This window comes from Moschus berezovskii, chromosome 7 (genome assembly GCF_049115385.1).
Source record: "Moschus berezovskii isolate FMDL1 chromosome 7, NW_MosBer_1.0, whole genome shotgun sequence".
Classification (NCBI taxonomy): domain Eukaryota; kingdom Metazoa; phylum Chordata; class Mammalia; order Artiodactyla; family Moschidae; genus Moschus; species Moschus berezovskii.
The window spans coordinates 117,739,416-117,762,041 of NC_142466.1; the positions used below are offsets into that span (position 1 = coordinate 117,739,416).

The 22,626-nt window shown below is 40.9% G+C and overlaps 1 pseudogene; it reads right to left on the bottom strand.

Annotated features, from left to right (window-relative positions):
• Positions 1–7,204: 7,204 nt before the first annotated feature.
• Positions 7,205–22,626, bottom strand: part of LOC129557194 (complement C5-like) — a 30,799-nt pseudogene continuing 15,377 nt past the window's right edge.

Genomic DNA, 22,626 nt, shown 5'->3' on the forward strand with positions numbered 1-22,626 from the left:
CATATTGAGTGCAGCACTTTCACAGCATCATCTTTCAGGATTTGAAATAGCTCAACTGGAATTCCAGCTTTGTTCATAGTGATGGGCTCAGAGGCCTGCTTACAAGCGCCATCTGCTGGCAGTAACTTAACCAGTTCGATTCAGTTCAGTCACTCAGTCGTGTCCGACTCTTTGCGACCTCATGAATCACAGCACGCCAGGCCTCCCTGTCCATCACCAACTCCCGGAGTTCACTCAAACTAATGTCCATCGAGTCGGTGATGCCATCCAGCCATCTCATTCTCTGTTGTCCCCTTCTCCTCCCATCCGCCATTCCCTCCCAGCATCAGAGTCTTTTCCAGTGAGTCAACTCGTCATATGAGGTGGCCAAAGTATTGCAGTTTCAGCTTTAGCATCAGTCCTTCCAATGAACACCCAGGACTGATCTCCCTTAGGATGGACTGGTTGGATATCCTTGCAGTCCAAGGGACTCGCAAGAGTCTTCTCTAGCACCACAGTTCAAAAGCATCAATTCTTCGGCGATCAGCTTTCTTCACAGTCCAAGTCTCACATCCATACATGACCACTGGAAAAACCATAGCCTTGACTAGATGGACCTTTGTTGGCAAAGTAATGTCTCTGCTTTTTAATATACTATCTAGGTTGGTCATAACTTTCCTTCCAAGGAGTAAGCGTCTTTTAATTTCATGGCTGCAATCAGCATCTGCAGTGATTTTGGAGCCCAAAAAAATAAAGCCTGACACTGTTTCCACTGTTTCCCCATCTATTTCCCATGAAGTGATGGGACCAGATGCCATGATCTTTGTTTTCTGAATGTTGAGCTTCAAGCCAACCTTTTCAGTCTCCTCTTTCACTTTCATCAAGAGGCTTTTTAGTTCCTCTTCACTTTCTGCCATAAGGGTGGTGTCATCTGCATATCTGAGGTTAGACGTACTCCTTTTCCTATTTGGAACCAGTCTGTTGTTCCATGTCCAGTTCTGTTTCTTCCTGACCTGCATACAGATTTCTCAAGAGGCAGGTCAGGTGGTCTGGGATTCCCATCTCTTTCAGAATGTTCCACAGTTTATTGTGATCCACTCAGTCAAAGGCTTTGGCATAGTCAATGAAGCAGAAATAGATGTTTTTCTGGAACTCTCTTGCTTTCTCCATGATCCAGCGGATGTTGGCAATTTGATCTCTGGTGCCTCTGCCTTTTCTAAAACCTGCTTGAACATCTGGGAGTTCACGGTTCACATATTGCTGAAGCCTGGCTTGGAGAATTTTGAGCATGACTTTACTAGTGTGTGAGATGAGTGCAATCGTGCGGTAGTTTGAGCATTCTTTGGCATTGCCTTTCTTTGGGATTGGAATGAGGACTGATCTTTTCCAGTCCTGTGGCCACTGCTGAGAAACACCTGGAGTAACAGGCAAACTTGGCCTTGGAGCACGGAATGAAGCAGGGCAAAGGCTAATAGAGTTTTGCCAAGAGAATGCACTGGTCATAGCAAACACCCTCTTCCAACAACACAAGAGAAGACTACACACGGACATCACCAGATGGTCAACACCAAAATCAGACTCATTATATTCTTTGCAGCCAAAGATGGAAAACCTGTATACAATTAGCAAAAACAAAACCAGGAGCTGACTCTGGCTCAGATCATGAATTCCTTATTGCCAAATTCAGACTTAAATTGAAGAAAGTAGGGAACACCACTAGTCCATTCAGATATAACCTAAAGCAAATCCCTTATGAGTATTCAGTGGAAGCGAGAAATAGATTTAAGGAACTAGATCTGAAAGATAGAGTGCCCGATGAACTATGGACGGAGGTTCATGACATTGTACAGGAGACAGGGACCAAGACCATCCCCATGGAAAAGAAATGCAAAAAAGCAAAATGGCTGTCTGAGGAGGCCTTACAAATAGCTGTGAAAAGAAGAGAAGCGAAAAGCAAAGAAGAAAAGGAAAGATATAAGCATCTGAATGCAGAGTTCCAAAGAATAGCAAGGAGAGATAAGAAGGCCTTCCTCAGTGATCAATGCAAAGAAATAGAGGAAAACAACAGAATAGGAAAAACAAGAGATCTCTTCAAGAAGATTAGAGATATGAAGGGAACATTTCATGCAAAGATGGGCTCGATAAAGGACAGAAATGGTATGGACCTAACAGAAGCAGAAGATATTAAGAAAAGGTGGCAAGAATACACAGAAGAGCTGTACAAAAAAGATCTTCACGACCAAGATAATCACAATGGTGTGATCATTCACCTAGAGCCAGACATCTTGGAATGTGAAGTCAAGTGGGCCTTAGAAAGCATCACGACGAACAAAGCTAGTGGAGGTGATGGAATTCCAGTTGAGCTATTTCAAATCCTGAAAGATGATGCTGTGAAAGTGCTGCCCTCAATGTGCCAGCAAATTTGGAAAACTCAGCAGTGGCCACAGGACTGGAAAAGGTCAGTCTTCATTCCAATCCCAAAGAAAGGCAATGCCAAAGAATTCTCAAACTACCGCACAATTGCACTCATCTCACACACTAGTAAAGTCATGCTGAAAATTCTCCAAGCCAGGCTTCAGCAATACGTGAACTGTGAACTTCCAGATGTTCAAGCAGGTTTTAGAAAAGGCAGAGGCACCAGAGATCAAATTGCCAACATCTGCTGGATCATGGAAAAAGCAAGAGAGTTCCAGAAAAACATCTATTTTTGCTTCATTAACTATGCCAAAGCCTAGTCAAGCCATAAACAGACAAAGCTAAATCAGTGGCCACAGGTAGGAATGAAGTTAAGAAAAGAACAGAGGCTGACAAGGTCCTCTTACATATTGAGACCAATCACCTATATATCTATTAGGTTGAACCACTTGAAACTGCTGTTTGTGTAGGTCAAAATTGTTTAGATCAGGCAGATACATATGGTTTGCCATAGACCGAATGTTTTTGTCCCCCACCCCCAAATTCATATGTTGAAATTTAATTCCCAAAGTGTTGTTACTTGGAGGTGTGGTCTTTGGGAGGTGATTAGGTCATGAGGGTAAAATTCTCATGAATGAGATTAGTGCCCTTAGAAAAGAGACCTCTGGGAATTCCCTTGTCCCTCTGCCATGAGGGACTGGCATGAAACACAGCCATGCGTGAACCATAAAGCAGTCTCTCATCAGACACTGGATTTGCTGGTAACTTGACCTTGGACTTCCCAGGCTCGATGACTGTGAGAAGTAGATCTCTGTTGTCTATTAGCCACCAGTCTGTAGTATAGCAACCCGAGTGAACTGGTTCAGCCTAGACTACAGGCCCTCTTTTTGTTTTCATTGCCATGCATTGAAAGGACTGTGCTAAATTAGCAAATAAAAATTAAATTACATTCAGTGAACCCGACTAAGAAAAGCAGAGTATACAAAAGAGCTGAAACAAAAGGAATTTTCATAACACCAGAGTCCATCAGTTAGTTACCTTTTCAAAGGACATTTCCTAAGTGTCCATCGTGGGCATAGCACAGTCCTAAGACCAAGGATGGGAGTAAATAATAGAGGGTCTGCCTTGAAGGAATTCACTCGATAAAAGGAGAGAAATAGGTAAACAAACACATTATCACAGAGGGCAATAAGTGCTTCAGTATTAGCGTGTGCAGACTGCAATGAGGATGCAGAGTATTTCATTCTTTGCGGCCACGTTTTGGAGAGCTCAGTGTCTGAGGTGGGTTGTTAAATGTGAAATGCAGATCGCCAGGAGCGAGGTGGGGTTGATTAAGAAAGAGGACTTCAAGGAAAGAGTGTGAAGACTGCAGAGAGCAGGTGGTAACGACACAGAAAGTGCACGTTAGGGGGTGGTGGCAAGGGTTGCTGGCAGATCAGCCGGAGCTGTACGCAGGAGCACTGCTACTCTGCACAGACTGCATGGCAGGTCAAGGGGACGTGGTTTTAGACGGGGAAATAGCATGAAGACGGCTGCTGTGCATCAGACAAGTCATGATAACGGAACGAAACCTGATTGCTTCCCAAGGCCGACAGATCAGCAGCGTTTTACAGTGTGTGTTTATTATGTGAGGAAAATAGTACCTCCTTTTATTTGTTAGATAAATAGCTTTCGAGATATTTTAATACATACCGAAATGGATGATATGTTGTTGGAGTGTTTATTACAAAGCAGTTGTCTAGAAAGACTCAAATAATTATGTAGAAATGCAAAGCCTAGATCACCCTAGAGTATTTGCTTAGTAAAAGTTGGAGGTGAGTAAGTTGTTATTATTGTTTAGTTGCTAAGTCGTGTCCGCTCTTTTGTGGCCCCATGAACTGTAGCCAGACAGGCACCTCGTGGAGTGGGTTGCCATTTCCTTCTCCAGGGGATCTTCTGGACCCAGGGATCAAACTTGGGTCTCCTGCATTGGCAGGTGGCTTCTTTACCACTGAGCCACCAGGGAAGCCAAGTGAATTAGTACTCTTCTGCAAAGATCATTAATTCTGCTAAGTGCTGAGGGGGAAAAACCAACCCAATGATCAACCAAATTAATTGTGAACGAATGTCAGTGCTATCCTTAATTATCAAGGAGTCCTTGGAAGAATGACAGACCATTTATCTGTCAAGCTCGGATAATTTAAAATTTCTTATGATGAAAGTGAAAGAGGAGAGTGAAAGAGTTGGCTTAAAGCTCAACAGTCAGAAAACTGAGATCATGGCATCTGGTCCCATCACTTCGTGGCAGATAGATGGGGAAACAGTGGAAACAGTGGCTGACTTTATTTTTTTGGGCTCCAAAATCACTGCAGATGGTGAATGCAGCCATGAAATTAAAAGACACTTGCTCCTTGGAAGGAAAGTTATGACCAACTTAGACAGCATATTAAAAAGCAGAGACATTACTTGGCCAACAAAGGTCCGTCTAGTCAAGGCTATGGTTTTTCCAGTGGTCATGTATGGATGTGAGAGTTGGACTATAAAGAAAGCTGAGCGCTGAAGAATTGATGCTTTTGAACTGTGGTGTTGGAGAACACTTTTGAGAGTCCCCTGGACTGCAAGGAGATCCAACCAGTCCATCCTAAAGGAGATCAGTTCTGGGTGTTCATTGGAAGGACTGATGCTGAAGCTGAAACTCCAACACTTTGGCCAGCTGATGTGAAGAGCTGACTCATTTGAAAAGACCCTGATGCTGGGAGGGATTGGGGGCAGGAGGAGAAGGGGATGACAGAGGATGAGATGGCTGGATGGCATCACTGACTCGATGGACATGGGTTTGGGTGGACTCTGGGAGTTGGTGATGGACAGGGAGGCCTGGCGTGCTGCAGTTTGTGGGGTTGCAAAGAGTCAGACATGACTGAGTGACTGAACTAAAAGGCAATTAAAAGTAAAGTTTTAGAATACCTTTGAGGAACGTGATAAACTTTCTATAACCAATTTTTCAAGGAAATTCTGCGTGCAATTTTCATGTATGTGTTTGATACATTTAAATTAGAACTATAAAAAGATAGGGTAAGCATAATATACAATAGAGTTATTTGCTAAAGTTCAACATTCAACTTTTAATTAAAAATTTTAAGGAATTTTACCAAATATTTAATTTTTGTTATATCTAAATAGAAAAATAAAATTCTTGATTTAAAGTGTCTAAGATACATTAAGTATAGAAATCAAGTTGCAGGTGGTGGTGGAATTTTGTTTCTCTACCAGCTTGGAGAGGGGTGCCTTTCTAGGTTTGCGCTGCAGTGAGATTTCATTCTAAAAAAAAAAAAAAAAATCAAGGTGCAGAATGGTAATAACCTAGAGGTATAAAACAAAAGATATAGAGATATAGATGTAGATGTAGATGGGCATAGAAAACTTCTGGAAGGATATAAAATGTGAACAACTACAATATCTTGGAAAGCAGGTGGGCAGTGAGGTCAGGGATTTTTACTTTATATTTCACACTCTTACTTTCTTTGTACTAGTGTGGAAGTAAGTTGTGATATTTTTCTAACATTTTTAAAAAGCTCATTGAAGAAATGCAGTATCACATTTATTAATATGATCCCATTTAGAAATCTGTTCACAGTGTTAACACTCTGGGGAAGGGGTAGTGTAAGAAAATTGACAGGTTTTTTTATGTGTATTCTTAAACTTTTTGTTGATTTTCTGATAAGTTTTATTTTTTGGCATTTTTAAAGTCTGTACATTGATTACTTTCAGATTTTTTAAGTCATGAAAATATATTCATTATGTATGTTAATAGGTTACATGAGAATTTCCCTGTAACTATTGATGAGAATTTAAGATATTTTGTATTTTAAAGTATTTTTCAGAGCTTACTTATTTATATGTTTTTACAGTTTCAGGGGAAAAGTACAAGCAAGTTGTTAAATTCTTTTTAAGACAAGTTATTTAACAAGGAAGAAAAATTTACAATTATAAGAGGTAATGTATCTTAAACTTATTGTGGCATTTCACGGTATTCATACAATTCAAATCATGTTGTATATCTGAAAATTATACAGTGTTATGTGTTAATCATATCTCAATAAAACTGGAAAAATTTTAATAAAAGATTTTTAAAATAATAAAAATGTAAAGTCATTGACTTTTTTTAAAGTACAAAATTAAACTAAAATTGCAATGTTTTTCTTAGTTATCCTCTACCTTGACTGGCATGATCTTCATGGTAGTACAGCTAGAATTCAGAAGGAACCAAAGAAAATAGGCTAAAAGGTAGTCAGTAAAATTAAATAAGATGTAAGTAAATGGTGCTCATCACTATTTACCACTCAAATCGTGTGAAACTGAACTAAAGGAAACTCTTTTCTATTAATATATGCGCTTATGGGGGTTCCTTCTACTTGTTATTTCTTGTTGATGATGCTTTGTGGCAAAATGAAGTAATAACATATTGTTTCTTCAAACTACAATACTGTCTTTAAGCAAGACTTTAAGTATTGTGCATGGCCAGTGATGGATACACAGAATGAATATCACAGAATCATTTAGTCTAATATTTTCATTTTACAAATTAGCTCTTGCTGCTAAGTCACTTCAGTTGTGTCCGACTCTGTGTGAAATTAGCTCTTAGGGGATTTAAAACAAATGGTCTGCAGCTGCTACACTTTGGGTTAGTGACAGAGCTGGGACAAGCGGTGTCCAAGCTAGTATTGCCACCTCTGCCCACAGAGCTTTCTAAGCCAAACTGAGGAGTTTATGCTTCTCTTTTCTACACTGAGCCAGGTTTAGAAGTGCTCCTTCCCACGGCAGCACCGACTGCCTAGTGTCCTCTTACTGCACTGCACGTGGAGCAGGGGTTGTGACATGCACCTTGCCTTCCCAGCATTACAGGGATGGGAGAATCCTCCAACCTCACTTTGGTTGCCAGGTTGCAACACCGAGTGAAAGCTCTGACACAATTCTGGCTGATGGTAACCCGCACAGCCCTCTCCTGGCACGTCTCTTCCCGCCAATGGGCTCCATCGTAACAGCACTTCCGGATTAGGGGGTGCTTGAATGTGGATGCTGAGATGATACTACAACTGCTCTTAGCCAAGTACAGATTCAGAGTTTCAGGTCTGGACTTAGAAGCTCTGGTCCAGCGTGCTGGCCCCCTTGCCCCACTCCATCTCGTACCAGTGGTAGACCAGCGCCTGCTGGCACTAATCCTCGAATGGGAAGTTATTTTCTCCCCAGACAGACCGTACCATAACAGAGAGTCTAATGGCTGGAAAACTCTCACTTTTATCTTCTAAATCAAAATCTAACAATCTAACTTCTATTACTGATTCCCTTATTGGTGCTCACAGAGTTATGTGAAGTGAAGTGATAGCTGCTTAGTTGTGTCCGATTCTTTGTGACCCAATGGACTGTAGCCCACGAGGCTCCTCCATTCATGGGATTTCCCAGGCAAGAATACTAGAGTGGGTTTCCATTTCCTTCTCCAGGGTATCTTCCTGAGCCAGGGATTGAACCCAGGTCTCCCAAGTTGCTGGAAGATTCTTTACCATCTGCACCAACAGGGAAGCCCTACTCACAGTTAATCCTTTTATATAGAAAAAGCTACATATTCACCCATTCCTTGAAGACAGTCATCATGAACACCTAAGTCTTACCCTTTATCTTGTAAACATCCCTGGAGTTTTTTCAATTAGACTGTATGATTGGTTTCAAAACCCTTGAACAGTCACCCTCCACTTGGACATGGCCAAGACAGTCAGGCCACGGTCAGTATGAAGTCTGAGTGGGTGGATAGAAGAACAAGAGCTTTCATTTAGGTTGCTCTCCTCTTCTGTTTTCTCAAAAGCCATGGAATGGGACTTTACAATTGATCATGTTCTTGGCTTCCCAGGTAGTGTAGTGGTAAAGAATCTGCCTGCCAATGTAGGAGATGCAGGAGAGGCGGGTTTGATCCCTGGGTGGGGAAGATCCCTGGGGTAGGAAATGACAACCCACTCCAGTATTCTTGCCTGGAAAGATTCCATGGACAGAGGTGCCTGGTGTGCTACAGTCCACGGGGTGCAAACAGTCAGACATAACTGAGCACGCACATATGGTACTTCCTCATCAGACATGAGGAAACAGCAGTGGAGACAGCAGAAGGGGCTTGTCCCAGTGGGCCCAGCTGCTAAGTGACAGAACCAGACCTAAAGCCAAGAGGCAGTATCATGAAGTGCAAAGGTCACTGGACCACAGAATAGAAGCTCTGATACTTGTGGCGGACCCATCTCTCCCAGTCATTTGGACTTGGCAAGAGAGCTCAGTTTTCAGAGACTTACTTTGCCATTATTATGATTATAATTTCTGCCTAGCTGAGGTCAGACTATGGCTTTTAGTGAGAACAAAGCATTATAGATTATTGAATTCCTCCTGAGCTGAGTGCTTTACCTGCATAATCTTATTTAACTCTCATAATTCATTTAATGCTCCTTAGTCTGCAAGACAGAGAGAAATTGTCTCCATTTTGCAGAAGAAAAAAACTGAGGCTTGGAGAGAGGAAGTAATGTGGCTAGGGTCACATAGCTGTAAATAGGAAGACAAGATCCAAACATGGGCTCTGATTCTAAAAAATACTGTTCCTTATATACTGTCTTCTAATGATACTGTTTAGGCATGCACCTGCTGAAAAGGGAGGAAACTTTGTTGTTGCTATTATGGTTATGACAACACAGTATCTGTAACTCCTCCAATAATTAATAATTAACATTATTAATAGTGTACCTGAAATTTAAATGGTATATAAAAATTGGATTTTTCAGACCCATCTTCCAAATAATCTGGGTAGGTCTTAAAAATTAATACACCAAAGAAAAGAAGTAGTGTCCAGTAGAGCACACTGGTCGCCAGTGCAGCGGGATCTACTATCTGTCTGACCCAGGTTTAAATTCTGCCTGTGCCACACACTACCCTGTGACATTGGGTGTACTGAAAAAGAGAGCTGTGGCTCAGACAGTAAAGAATCTGCCAGCAGTGTGGGCAACCCGGGATCAGTCCTTGGATCAGGAAGATCCCCTGGAGAAGGGAATGGTTACCCACTCGAGTATTCTTGCCTGGAGAATTTCATGGACAGAGGAGCCTGGCAAGCTACAGTCCATGGGGTCACAAATAGTTGGACGTGACTGAGTGACTAACACTTTAATAGTATAGTTTCTAGAGAAGGGAATGGCTACCCACTCCAGTATTCTTGCCTGGTGTGACATTGGGCATATTAATTATTATTAATTTCTCTATGCCTTGATGTCTTCATCTGGTAAATGGGAGTATTGAGAGTACCTACTTGTGATTGGGACGAGTGTTCAATGAGTGGATCTGATGATAAGTCTTAAAAACACCTGGTACATAGTAAGTACCTAATTAATGTAGGCTATTATTATTTCATTGGAAAAGACCCTAATGCTAGGAAAGATTGAAGATGGGGGAGAAGGGGACGACAGAGGAGGACTTGGTTGGATGATATCACCGACTCAATGGACTTGAGTTTGAGCAAGCTCTGGGAGTTGGTGATGGACAGGGAAGCCTGGTGTGCTGCAGTCCATGGGGTCGGGAAGAGTCAGATATGACTGAGCAACTGAACTGAACCGATCATTATTTCATCCTGAAGTCCCATCATACTTAGCTTTTGCAAGAATTTAATGGAAGCCATGCATTTAACTGGGTACCTGTTACTCTGATAGAGAGTAAAATCTATGAGACAATTAAAAACTTACTCTAATTATAGAGAAAGGCCATACTGGTAACCTATTTTCTTTAGATCAACACTGTGCTAAATAACAGTGATTAATTTATCAGTCTGCTTTATCCCTATGGAAAGTAAACGTTGGAAGTGCCCACAGATCTTTTTCAACTGCTCTACATCAATCAGTTAGAATGAGAAAATGTGGCAGATCCTGGGTTATTCCATTATAACTCTGAAAACAACATGAAACTCTGAACCACCTGGATTTTCAATTTTCTCTTTCAAATTTCTTCTTGATCGGAGAATTTTCTTAAATGATCCATCTGTAACAAAATAGAGAGAACATCCCTCAGAATAAATACTTCCATCAAATTATGTAAATTATCAATTCAGAGAATTAGACTGAGCACGTTTTATCAGAAAGCATGTTCAGTTTTCACAACAATTCTGATCTATGTATTCCTTCTCTACAGGTATGTACGTGTGTAGAGTGAGCATAGTTCTTGGTGGCAATCATTATTTGCTCTTTGCAGAAGTATTACCTCAAGAATTACAAGACAAAAATCAGTGAATGCATACATTTTTAAGGTGGTTTTAATCATCTCTTTAAAACACATTTAGTGAGTGCCTCTGTCTTTCAGCTTGGGAACAAAAGATCAGTAAAACCCAGTCCTTATCCATAGAAAGACATAAAAATGGCCAACATGAATGAAAAAACACTCCAAGTCACTAATTATCAAATCAAAACCACAATATCACCTAATATCTATCAAAATGGCTCTTATTAAAAAAAAAGAGACAATAAGTGTTGGAAAGGATCTGGAGAAAAGGGAACACTTGCACACTATGGTGGGAATGCAAAATGATGCAGTTACTTGAGAAACAGTATGGAAGTTCCTCAGAAAGTTAAAAATAGTACTACCACATGACCCAACAATCCTGCTTCTGGGTAATTATACAAAAATTGAAATCTGGGTCTCAAGAAGATATTAGCACTCTGTGTTCACTGCAGCACTATTCACAATAGCCAACATGCATGAACAACCTAAATGTCTGTTAACAGATGAGTGAATAAAGAAAATGTACATAAATATGTATACAAACATATATAGTATTCCATTGTGTGTATATATACAATTTTTCTTTATTATATATATGTGTGTGTGTGTGTATATATATATATATGCACCGAATTTCTATTCACTAAAAGAGAGGGAAAATTCTGCATTATGCAACAACATGGATGAAATTTGAGGATACTATGCTAAGTGAAACAAGACAGACTCAAAAAGACAAATAGTATGATTCTACTTAATGAAGTATCTAATACTTTGGCCACCTCATGCGACGAGTTGACTCACTGGAAAAGACTTTGATGCTGGGAAGGATTAGGGGTGGGAGGAGAAGGGGACGACAGAGAATGAGATGGCTGGATGGCATCACCGACTCGATGGACATGAGTTTGAGTGAACTCCGGGAGTTGGTGATGGACAGGGAGGCCTGGCGTGCTGCGGTTCACGGGGTCGCAAAGAGTCGGACATGACTGAGCGACTGAACTGAACTGAACTGAAACAATCAAATTCATAGAATCAAAGAGTGAAATGGTAGTTGTCGGGTGCTAGGGGAGAGGGCTTCCACGGTGGCTCAGCTGGTAAAGAATCTGCCTGCAATGCAGGAGACCTGGGTTCAATCCCTGGGTTAGGAAGATTCCCTGGAGAAGGGAACAGCTACACACTCCAGCATTCTGCCCTGGAGAATTCCAGGAACTGTATAGTCCATGGGGTCACAAAGAGTCAGACACAGCTGAGTGACTCATTTTCCCTTTCAGGGGAGGGGAAAATAGAGCATTACTAATCAATGAGACTAACATTTCAATTAAGTGAGATGAATAAGTTCTAGAGAGCTGCTGTACAACACTATACCTGTAGTCAACAACAATGCTTTGTAAGTTTGTGCCCAGCTCTTTCAGGAAAAGCCATGTTTTCCTCTGCTCTCTTTGGATTCTGGAAACTGGGACCAGTGCATATTTTAAGTATGAAACAGTGATTCAAACATGGAAAAGGCTTTATCAGGAGTTCTGTGGTACATGAAAAAGCTTGATTCAAAAAGAGATCAAGCCCTGACGCTTTGGAGGGGAAGCACTGACTCCAAGACCCTAGATTAACAGAGAACTAACCCTAGGGAGTATCAAATAGTGAGAACTCACACAATGGAGACCACTTGAATACAAGACCTGGCATCACCCAACCACCAGTAGCATCCTGTGAAGGAGGCCTCATCTAAACAACAAACAAAACAAAAATACAAACCAAAATATCAACAGACGTAATTATCACCTCACTCAGCCTTGCCCATCAGAGGAAAAACAAACAAACAAAAAGTCAGCACAAGTCTCACCCTATACAAAGTTTACACAAAAAACTGGACCAACCGGACCAACCTTAGGAGGGCAGAAACCAAAAGGAAGAAAGAATTCAACCTTGAATTGGAAAAGGAGACCTCAAACAGAATAAGTTTAAAAAAAATAATGAAAAGACAGAGAAATACTACACAAATGAAGGAACAAACTAGAACACAGAAGTCCAAATACATGAAGAGGAAATAGGCAAACTACCTGAAAAAGAATTCAGAACAATGATAGTAAAGATGACCAAAAACCTTGAAAACAAAATGGAGAAAATACAGGAATCAGTTAACAAAGACCTCGAAGATTAAAGAATAAACATACAGAGACAAACAGCACAGTTACTGAAATTAAAAACATTCTAGAAGGAATCAATAGCAGAATATCTGAAGCATACGAACAAATCAGTGAGCTGGAAGATAAAACAGTGGAAAATAACTTCTGAAGAGCAGAATAAAGTAAAAAGAATGAAATGAACTGAAGATAGTCTCAGAGACTTCTGGGACAATATCAAACACACCAACATTCAAATTATAGGGGTCCCAGAAGAAGAGAAAAAGAGAGGGCATGAGAAAATTTTTGAAGAGATTATAGTTCAAAATTTCCCCAACATGGAAAAGGAAACAGTCAATCAAGTCCAAGAGGCACAAAGAGTCCCATAGAGGATAAACACAAGGAGAAACATCCCAAGACACACACTAATCAAACTAACAAAGACTAAACACAAAGAAAGAATATTAAAAGCAGCAAGGGAGAAGCAACAAGTAGCATACAAGGGAAACCCCGTACTCTTAACAGCTGATCTTTCAGTGGAAATTCTGCAGGCCAGAAGGGAATGGCAGGATATATTTAAAGTTCTGAAAGGGGAAAATCTACAACCAAGATTACCATACCTGGCAAGGATCTCATTAAAAATTGATGGAGAAATAAAAAGCTTTTCAGAAAAGCAAAAGTTAAGAGAATTCAGTACCACCAAACCAGTTTTACAACAAATGTTAAAGGGACTTATATAATCAAGAAATATAAGAGAAGAAAAAAGATCTACAAAATCAACCCCAAACAATTAAGAAAATATAGTGACCCAAGGACAACAGAGCAGATAAAACCAAGGAAGGTCTTGGAGTACTGGAATGGAAAAACCAGACTCTTATTGTCCTTCCCTCCCCCATGTTGTAACTATTAATGGAACAGTATAACCTGTCTCCCTTCCTACCCCATAGGGAGAAGGTACGTGCTTCCCTACTCTTCCCCCACCCATTATATATGCCTTATCCAATTAGCAAATGACCTACAAGACTCCTATCCTACTCCTTGTAACCCTCGGTATAAAAGTGGACTAAGGACCACTGTTCAACATCAGTTCTCCCTTGAGCTGTCCCACTGTTCTAACAGTGTCTTCCACTCGAATAAACTTTATTTCCCTCTCATTCTGTCTCATGTCTGGAAATTCTTTTCCAACCCATGCCGGGACCACAACAGAACATGGCAATAGGAACATATATATCAATATTTACTCTAAATGTAAATGGATTAAATGCTCCAATCAAAAGACACAGACTGGCTGAATGGATACAAAAACAAGACCCACGTTTATGCTGTCTACAAGAAACCCACTTCAGACCTAAAGACACATATAGACTGAAAACGAGAGGTTGGAAAAATACATTCCATGCAAATGGTCAGCAAAACAAAGCTAGAGTAGCAGTCCTCATATAAGGTGAAATTGACCATAAAATCAAGAATATTACAAGAGATAAGGAAGGACACTACATAATGATCAAGGGATCAACCCAAGAGGAAGACATAACAATTGTAAATATCTACGCACCCAATGTAGGAGCACCTCAACACATAAGACAAACACTAACAGACATAAAAGGAGAAATTGACAGTAACACAGTAACACAATAATAGTGGGAAACTTTAACACCCCCTCACACCAAGGGACAGATCATCAAAGCAGAACATTAATGAGGAAACACAAGTCTTAAATGATCCATTATATGAGGTGGATCTCACTGATAGCTGCAGGACATTCCATTCAAATGCAGAAGAATACACTTTCTTCTCAAGTGCACATGGAACATTCTCCAGGACAGACCACATCTTGGGTCACAAATCACAACTCATATGGAAACACAAAAGACCCTGAATGGGCAAAGCAGTCTTGAGAAAGAAGAATGGAACTGGAGGAATCAACCTTCTGACTTCAGATTATGCTACAAAGCTACAGTCATCAAGACAGTATGGTACTGGCACAAAAACAGAAATATAGACCAATGGAACAATATAGAAAGCCCAGAAATAAACCCATGCACCTATGGGTACCTTATTTTGACAAAGGAGGCATGAATATACAATGGGACAAAGACAGCCTCTTCCATAAATGATGCTGGAAAAACTGGACAAGCTACATGTAAAAGAATGAAATTAGAACACTTCCTAATATCATACACAAAGATAAACTCAAAATGGATTAAAGACCTAAATGTAAGACAAGAAACTATAAAACTCATAGAGAACGCTCGATGACATAAATTAAAGCAAGAGCCTCTATGACCCACCTCCTAGAGTAATGAAAATAACAACAAAAGTAAACAAATGGGACCTGATTACACTTAAAAGCTTCTGCACAGCAAAGGAAACTCTAAGCAAGGTGAAAAGACAGCCCTCAGAATGGGAGAAAATAATAACAAATGAAACAACTGACAAAGGACTAATTTCCAAAATATACGAGCAGCTCATACAACTCAACGCCAGAAAAACAAAAAACCCAATCAAAAAGTAGGGGAAAGACCTAAACAGACATTTCTCCAAAGAAGATATACAGATGGCTACAAACACATGAAAAGATGCTCAACATCGCTCATTATTAGAGAAATGCAAATCAAAACCACAGTGAGATATCACCTCACACCTGTCAGAATGGCCATCATCAAAAAGTCTACAAACAAGAAATGCTAGAGAGGGTGTGGAGAAAAGGGAATGCTCTTGCACTGTTGGTGGGAATGTGAATTGACACAGCCACTATGGAAGACAGTATAGAGATTCCTTAAAAAACTAGGAATAAAACCACCATGTGACCCAGCAATCCCACTCCTAGGCATTTACCCTGAGGAAACCAAAATTGAAAACGACACATGTATCCCATTGTTCATTACAGCATTATTTACAATTGCTAGAACATGGAAGAAACCTAGATGTCCATCGACAGATGAATGGATAAAGAAGTTGTGGTCCATATACACAATGGAATATCACTCAGCCACAAAAAGGAATGCATTTGAGTCCGTTCTGATGAGGTGGATGAACCTAGAACCTGTTATACAGAGTGAAGTGAGTCAGAAGGAGAAAGATAGATACCATATTCTAAGGCACATACACGGAATCTAGAGAAATGGAACTGAAGAATTTATGCACAGGGCAGCAGTGGAGAAACAGACAGGGAATAGACTTATGGACATGAGAGGGGAGGAGAGGGTGAGATGTATGGAGAGAGTAACACAGAAACTTACGTTACCATACGTAAAATAGACAGCCAACGGGAAACTTCTGTATGGCTTAGGAAACTCAAACAGGGGCTCTGTATCAATCCAGAGGAGTGGGCTGGGGCGGGAGATGGGAGGGAGGTTCATAAAGGGAGGGAATATATGTATATCCATGGCTAATTCAAGTTGAGGTTTGTCAGAAAACAACAAAATTGTATAAAGCAATTATCCTTCAATAAAAAAATAAATTAAAAAGAAAAAAATAATGCCTTGTGCACTTAATTTATAATTAGGGAAAAGTTCATGTTAAATGTTCTTACCATAATAAAATTTTAAAAGTTTAACTTAATTTTTAAAATCATGCTGTGGGAGCAGTGAGGATTTAGAGGGAGAATCAATGTGGGTCCAGAAAAGGTAGTGTATTTTTTTAAAAAGCAGATTCATGTGAATTGGTTGAAAATAATTACTTACCATCTTGTTGGGAGTCATCTGCACTTACATTGGTGAGGACAGTGAGTCCTGCTAAGTAGAACACTTCAGCATTATTCCTGCCACCACCTGTTCCACAGCCATGGTCATTTTCATCTAGAGATTGAAGTTTCTGTTCAGAAAGAAAATCATTCCCTCAAAAACAATATTCAGTGGCAATTATGGGAAACAATTGACTTACGGATACTGTTCATTTCAAGTCATTCACTGACTGAATATTAAAATCTAATTCTCCAGTTTTCCCAGTCTTTCTTGATTTCCCTAGTTTTCACCTCATGTGTCTACAGATACATGCCGTTCAACAGCTAAGCCTTTAGGCATATAATGGGTTGTCATTTTCGTCTCCAGGGGATCTTACCAACCCACGGATTGAACCCAGGTCTCCAGCATTGCAGGTAGACGCTTTAACCTCTGAGCCACCAGGGAAGCCCAACATTGATATGGAAGCTTCTAGAAAACAATTTACACTCTCCTTTCTTGGAGCTTTATGCAATGCATTAACTAATAAGATATCCTTTGAGCAGTTGAATGAATAAGTAAATACTGACTACCCCTCATGGTCCTTACCAGCTCTAGTTTCTAAATTCTGAATCAGATGACACCCTCTATTTTATCATTCCACTCAGGATAGAGCAGAGCACAGAGGGGATAAGGTTACTCAATGAATTATTTTTGATGAGAAGGGTTGACTCCTCATCACAATTTGTGACCATGACCTGTGGCACCCAAAAGAAGTTATTGTGGGTTATTTGGGGACAGGAGGGGGGAAGGGCAGGCGAGCAAAGAGAGACTCAGGGCTGCAACCTTCATGGGCAACCATAGTTTCCCAAACCACACCCCTATTTTCTGTTCCCCTCTTTATCACTTTTCCAATTAATTAATACACTCAGCTCACCAGAACTCTAGTATTTTCAGTCATATAACTTCCCTGGAGTGAGCAAGAAACTTTAATTTTATGCATTAGTTTAAAAGGTACCCTCTCTCAAAAGACAGTAAGGTTATTGCTTATTCCAACGAGTGGCTTAACAAATATGATGGTGTCATCAGTCACTGAAAGGAAGATAGTCTGGGATAGTCTGTTGCTGAATGTAGATTGAATTATGTTTTAATTTATTCCCAGAGAAAACTGCATTTTAGCATTTCGTTGAGGCTATCCCCAAATATATGTTCATCTAATACAAAATAATTAGTGAGTAATTTAACAGGACAGTTACCCTTTGTACACCTAAAGGATAACTAAAGGAGTTAACTCTAACCAACCAAGGTCATTTGATTCTACTCTGTGCAGAGATTCTATTCTGGCCCTAAGTAACCTAATGTCTCTTAGTTTTCCATTATCAATAACATAAGAACTCCACCAGTAAGAGCTTAATGCATTTTAAATATCTTTATTATTGATATGTCTATCATAGGATTGCTGTGAATACTCAATATGATAATAGGTTTAAAGGTCTTACAATGATATTCAGCATATAGTAAATGTTCAGTAAATGTCAGCTGTTGGTGTTATTATGCTTAAATCTAGCTTAGGAGACGGACATTGATGTAATCACATCTTATTTTATTTTTCTCCCATGATTAACCCATAGAACTATGAGAGAACCATATGGCCATTTGGCCCCAAGTCATGCCAAGCATCAGTTACCACAGCATTTACCCTACTTAACTCTTTCCATCGGAGAAGGCAATGGCAAGCCACTCCAGTGCTCTTGCCTAGAAAATCCCATGGATGGAGGAGCCTGGTTGGCTGCAGTCCGTGGGGTGGCTAAGGGTCGGACACGACTGAGCGACTTCACTTTCACTTTTCACTTTCACACATTGGAGAAGGAAATGGCAACCCACTCCAGTGTTCTTGCCTGGAGAATCCCAGGGACGGGGGACCCTGCTGGGCTTCCGTCTATGGGGTCACACAGAGTCGGACACGACTGAAGTGACGCAGCAGCAGCAACTCTTTCCATATGATTTTTGCTTCTTTCCTGGAAGCCATAAACATCACTTCTCACTGATGACAATGCTACCCATGATTCTGACTGAGTCTCCATAATAAGAGATATAGCTTCATCTGGAGAATATATATCCTTATTTGGAGACAGATAGACCTAAAATTAATTGAAAAAGAAGGTACCTTAGTGTGAGATTAAACAGTCATTCAAGAGGAACTCCAGCTAGGGAGAGTATCTGTGGCTCACCTGGAGCTGGTTACCACACTTTCCTTCAGTATTGAGTCAGACACTAATTCTGCTGCCTGCTTTCCTATGACAATATAGTAGACCAGTACTCAGGCTGTAGGAACCATGTTCTGAGTCGCAGAAAGGTTTAGAAGTTCGTAAGATGAACCTAGGAGTTTCCTCTCTGTGCCTAAGTGTACAATTCTGCCCTTAGATGAAATCTAAAAATACACAGCAACAAATGTGCATCAGAGTGGGTCTGATGCTGAGCTAGTAACTAGGAAGGTGATCAAACTGAAGAGAATTAATGTTCATGAAGCATCTGCTATACATTACGTACATGTACTTGAACACATTCAATCCTCACAATTGTATACTTGGCTTTATTAATCCCACTTTGTAGTTACAGAAATTGAAGCTCATAGATGTAAACTGTCCCATTAGTTTAAAAGGTACCTCTCTGAGAATCAATAAGGTTATTGCTTATTCCAACAAATGGCTTAGTAAACAAGATGTTATCAGTTACTGAAAGAAAGATAGTTTGGAATTGTTTGTATTCAAAGGTTTGCTTCTAAACGTGGATTTATCGAGGCAGGAACCTTGATCTTGTTGACTCAAAGCTCATGCTTTTTCCAATATATCATGTTGCCATCCTTGCTAGTGTATATTTTGAAAAGCTATGAAAAATGCTTGGAATCACTATATCTGTTCTTGAGCACAGGACTTAAACTCTTCCCTTTGTAAACATGGTATGTTCTTAATGAATGTTGGCAAGGCTTAGCAGTCCAATGCTTGGTAATGCTCTGCTTGGCCCTAAAACATTGCTGAGGTCACTGACTAGTCTGGGGACTGAATGCAGGCTCTGATCAAACCCTGAGCATTGTGCCCTGGAAGGAATATCTGTCTAGGAGTCAGAAGATCTTGCAGGAAATCCTAAACCTACTAACTACTTGTGAATATGGCAGGTCATTCAACCTCTCTAGGCTGTTTCACTGTCTGCTGAGCTCAAAAAGGTGTTGTGAGACTCTGGAGAAGATGTTTGTGAATGTGTTCTATGGACTATAAAGTGTGATGGAAGTTCATCCATTCATTTGCTAAATATCCACGGGATACTGCTCTGTGCTGGGGCTTCCCTGGTGGCTCAGCAGTAAAGAAGCCACCTGACAGTGCAGGAGATGCGGGTTCAATCCCCGGGTCGGGAAGATCCACTGGAGAAGGAAATAGTGATCCACTCCAGGATGCTCGCCTGGGAAATCCCAGGGAGACAGGAGCCTGGAAGACTACAGTCCAGCGGGGTCACAAAGAGTTGGACACAACTTAGCAACTAAACGACAGCAACAACAAGTGCTTTGTGTCGGGTAAGGAATCATTTAAAGGATTATTTGTGTCAGTGAAGAAACTGTTGCAAGTAGGGGACCAGATGCGAGTGAGATATTGAACATACCCCATAACTGTAGTGTGTAATCTTGTCAACACAGGGACTTTTAGGGGGAACCATTATGCTCAGATGTTCTCCCACAAGCAAACCCTTGTAACTGTCTGTCCAGCTAAGCGAAAGGAAACTCTGGCTGCGTGATGAGTAGGCTACTGCTTGATAGTCATTGCTGGCCTGATGTTCTTCTGGAAGGTCTGGGTCATCAGTTCTAACCTAAAGAAGATAGTGTCAAAAGAATGTGAAACCTGATACTCTACTCTGCATTGCTAATAGTGATGACGGAGGTGGTGCTGGGGGGCATTATCAGCACTTCGCCAGCATGCACTTAATTTCACAAAAAGGTAGATTATCATTCCACTGCTTAATCATGATAAGCTATGTTATCAAGAAACTACTGAAAGGCTACTGATTTTAAAAAAATAATAAAATTGTATGTGAATGTCTAGCCTAATTGTGGAAGAGTCCAGCGAAGTAAAATAGAGGAAAGATCCCAGGGAGCTCCCTGATGGCCCAGTGCTTAAGAAATCTGCCTTGCAATGCAGGGGATGCTGATTTGATCCCTGGCTGGGGAACTAAGATCCTACGTGCAGTGGAGCAACTAAGCCCATGCTGCAACTACTGAACCCACATGCTCCAGAGTCTGTATGCCTCACCTGGAGAGCCTATGTGCCCCAGCCACTGAAGCCTACACGCTCTGGAGCCCACACACTGCCCACACACCACAGGAGAAAGTCCATCTCCACAACAAAAGGTTCGCATGATGCAATGAAGATTCCACATGCTGCAACTAAGACCCGACAGAGCCAAAACAAATTAATGAAATAAACAATTTTTTTCAAAAAAGAGAGAGAGAAAAGATCCTAGACCTAGGGTTGACCTTCTTTCTTAAATGACATGCCAACTTACTGACTCATTTCCTTCTGCCATAGGCTAGTAAGAATTAGGAATTTGAGGAGAGGGAAAATGTGGGTGGGAATGTGGCAATTGTTCTTAAAAGTTAATAGAAATGTTGGTTGTGAATGGAAATAGTGGTGAATAATCTCACTACTTCTCAGGAAAGGGATGGGGAGAAGAATCTAGGAGAGTAAACATCTGTTCATGATGGCAAAGTACACAGTAGTAGGGAACTCATAAATACAAGAGTATTTATGGCAACCCACTCCAGTGTCCTTGCCTGGAGAATCCCAGGGACAGGGGAGCCTGGTGGGCTGCCATCTATGGGGTTGCACAGCGTCGGACACGACTGACACGACTTAGCAGTAGTAGCAATGTATATCAGAACTATGCTAGTTGCTGGGGACACAAAGATGAACAAGACAGACACAGCTCTTGCCCTCAAGAAACTTGAAATCCATGAGACTTTCATGGCATAAGAATACCTCCCTTGATCAGCAGAGGGTAGTTAGAGAAGGCTCCTTGGAGGATATGATTTAATAGCAGACCCCCAAATATGTAGGAGTTAGAGAATCAAAGAACTGGGAAGGAGAGTCTAAGGTGGGTTAAAAGTCCTTATGGCAAGAGGTAGTAGAACATTCAGTTCAGTTCAGTCGCTCAGTTGTGTCCAACTCTTTGCAACCCCATGAATCACAGCACGCCAGGCCTCCCTGTCCATCACCAATTCCCGGAGTTCACTCAAACTCATGTCCATCGAGTCGGTGATGCCATCCAGCCATCTCATTCTCTGTCGTCCCCGTCTCCTCCCACCCCCAATCCCTCCTAGCATCAGACTCTTTTCCAGCGAGTCAGTAGAACATTAGGGAGCTGCAAATTGTCCAGTGTAGCTGGAGTTTGACGTGTGATAGAGAGTGGTGAGTGATGAGTTTGGAGAGGGGAGCAAGGGCAAGGCCAGTTGAGAAGAGCTTTGAGTCAGAGAAATCGCTCCATTCCCTGGCACGGTGAGAACAGTGACTGGGGGGAGGGTGGGGACCTGGCTGGCTGTGGGGCCACTCACGAAAAGGGCAGTAGGAGGAGGTCCAGGCTTGAGGCTGGCAGGCAGTACTCAATTTTGGACAAAGTGATGTTTAAGCTTCTTCAAAAGAGCAAGAAAAAGGTATGAAGAGGCAGTTCTACACGAATCTTGAGTGTTTAGGATGAGTCTTCAGTATAAGCTATGGGAGCCTTAGAGAAAAATGTCATGTAGGAAGAGAGGAGAGCCTGAATAGAACCCTGAGGATCACCCTCATTTAGAGGGCAAGTTAGGGATTATGGCTTCAAAATGGAGACTGTAATGAAGAGAACAAAGAAGAAAAATAAAAAGCAGGGAAATGTGGAGTCACAGGGGCCACACCAGGTTATACAGGGTGACCCCAAAGGAGAATGTGGGCTGTTCTTTAATAGAGTTAGCATGTGAATTGTGAATGGGAGGAGAAACAATAATAGCTGGAAATAATGGACGAGAGAAGACTCTATTTGTATGCTTGTATTCCACTGGCAATTCTTACTCTAAATTGTCCAAATTTGAACAACACTATTTAGCATAAGAAGAAAAAAATTATTTCTAAAATGTAAAATTGACAAACTCATACCTTTTATGTGATACTCAG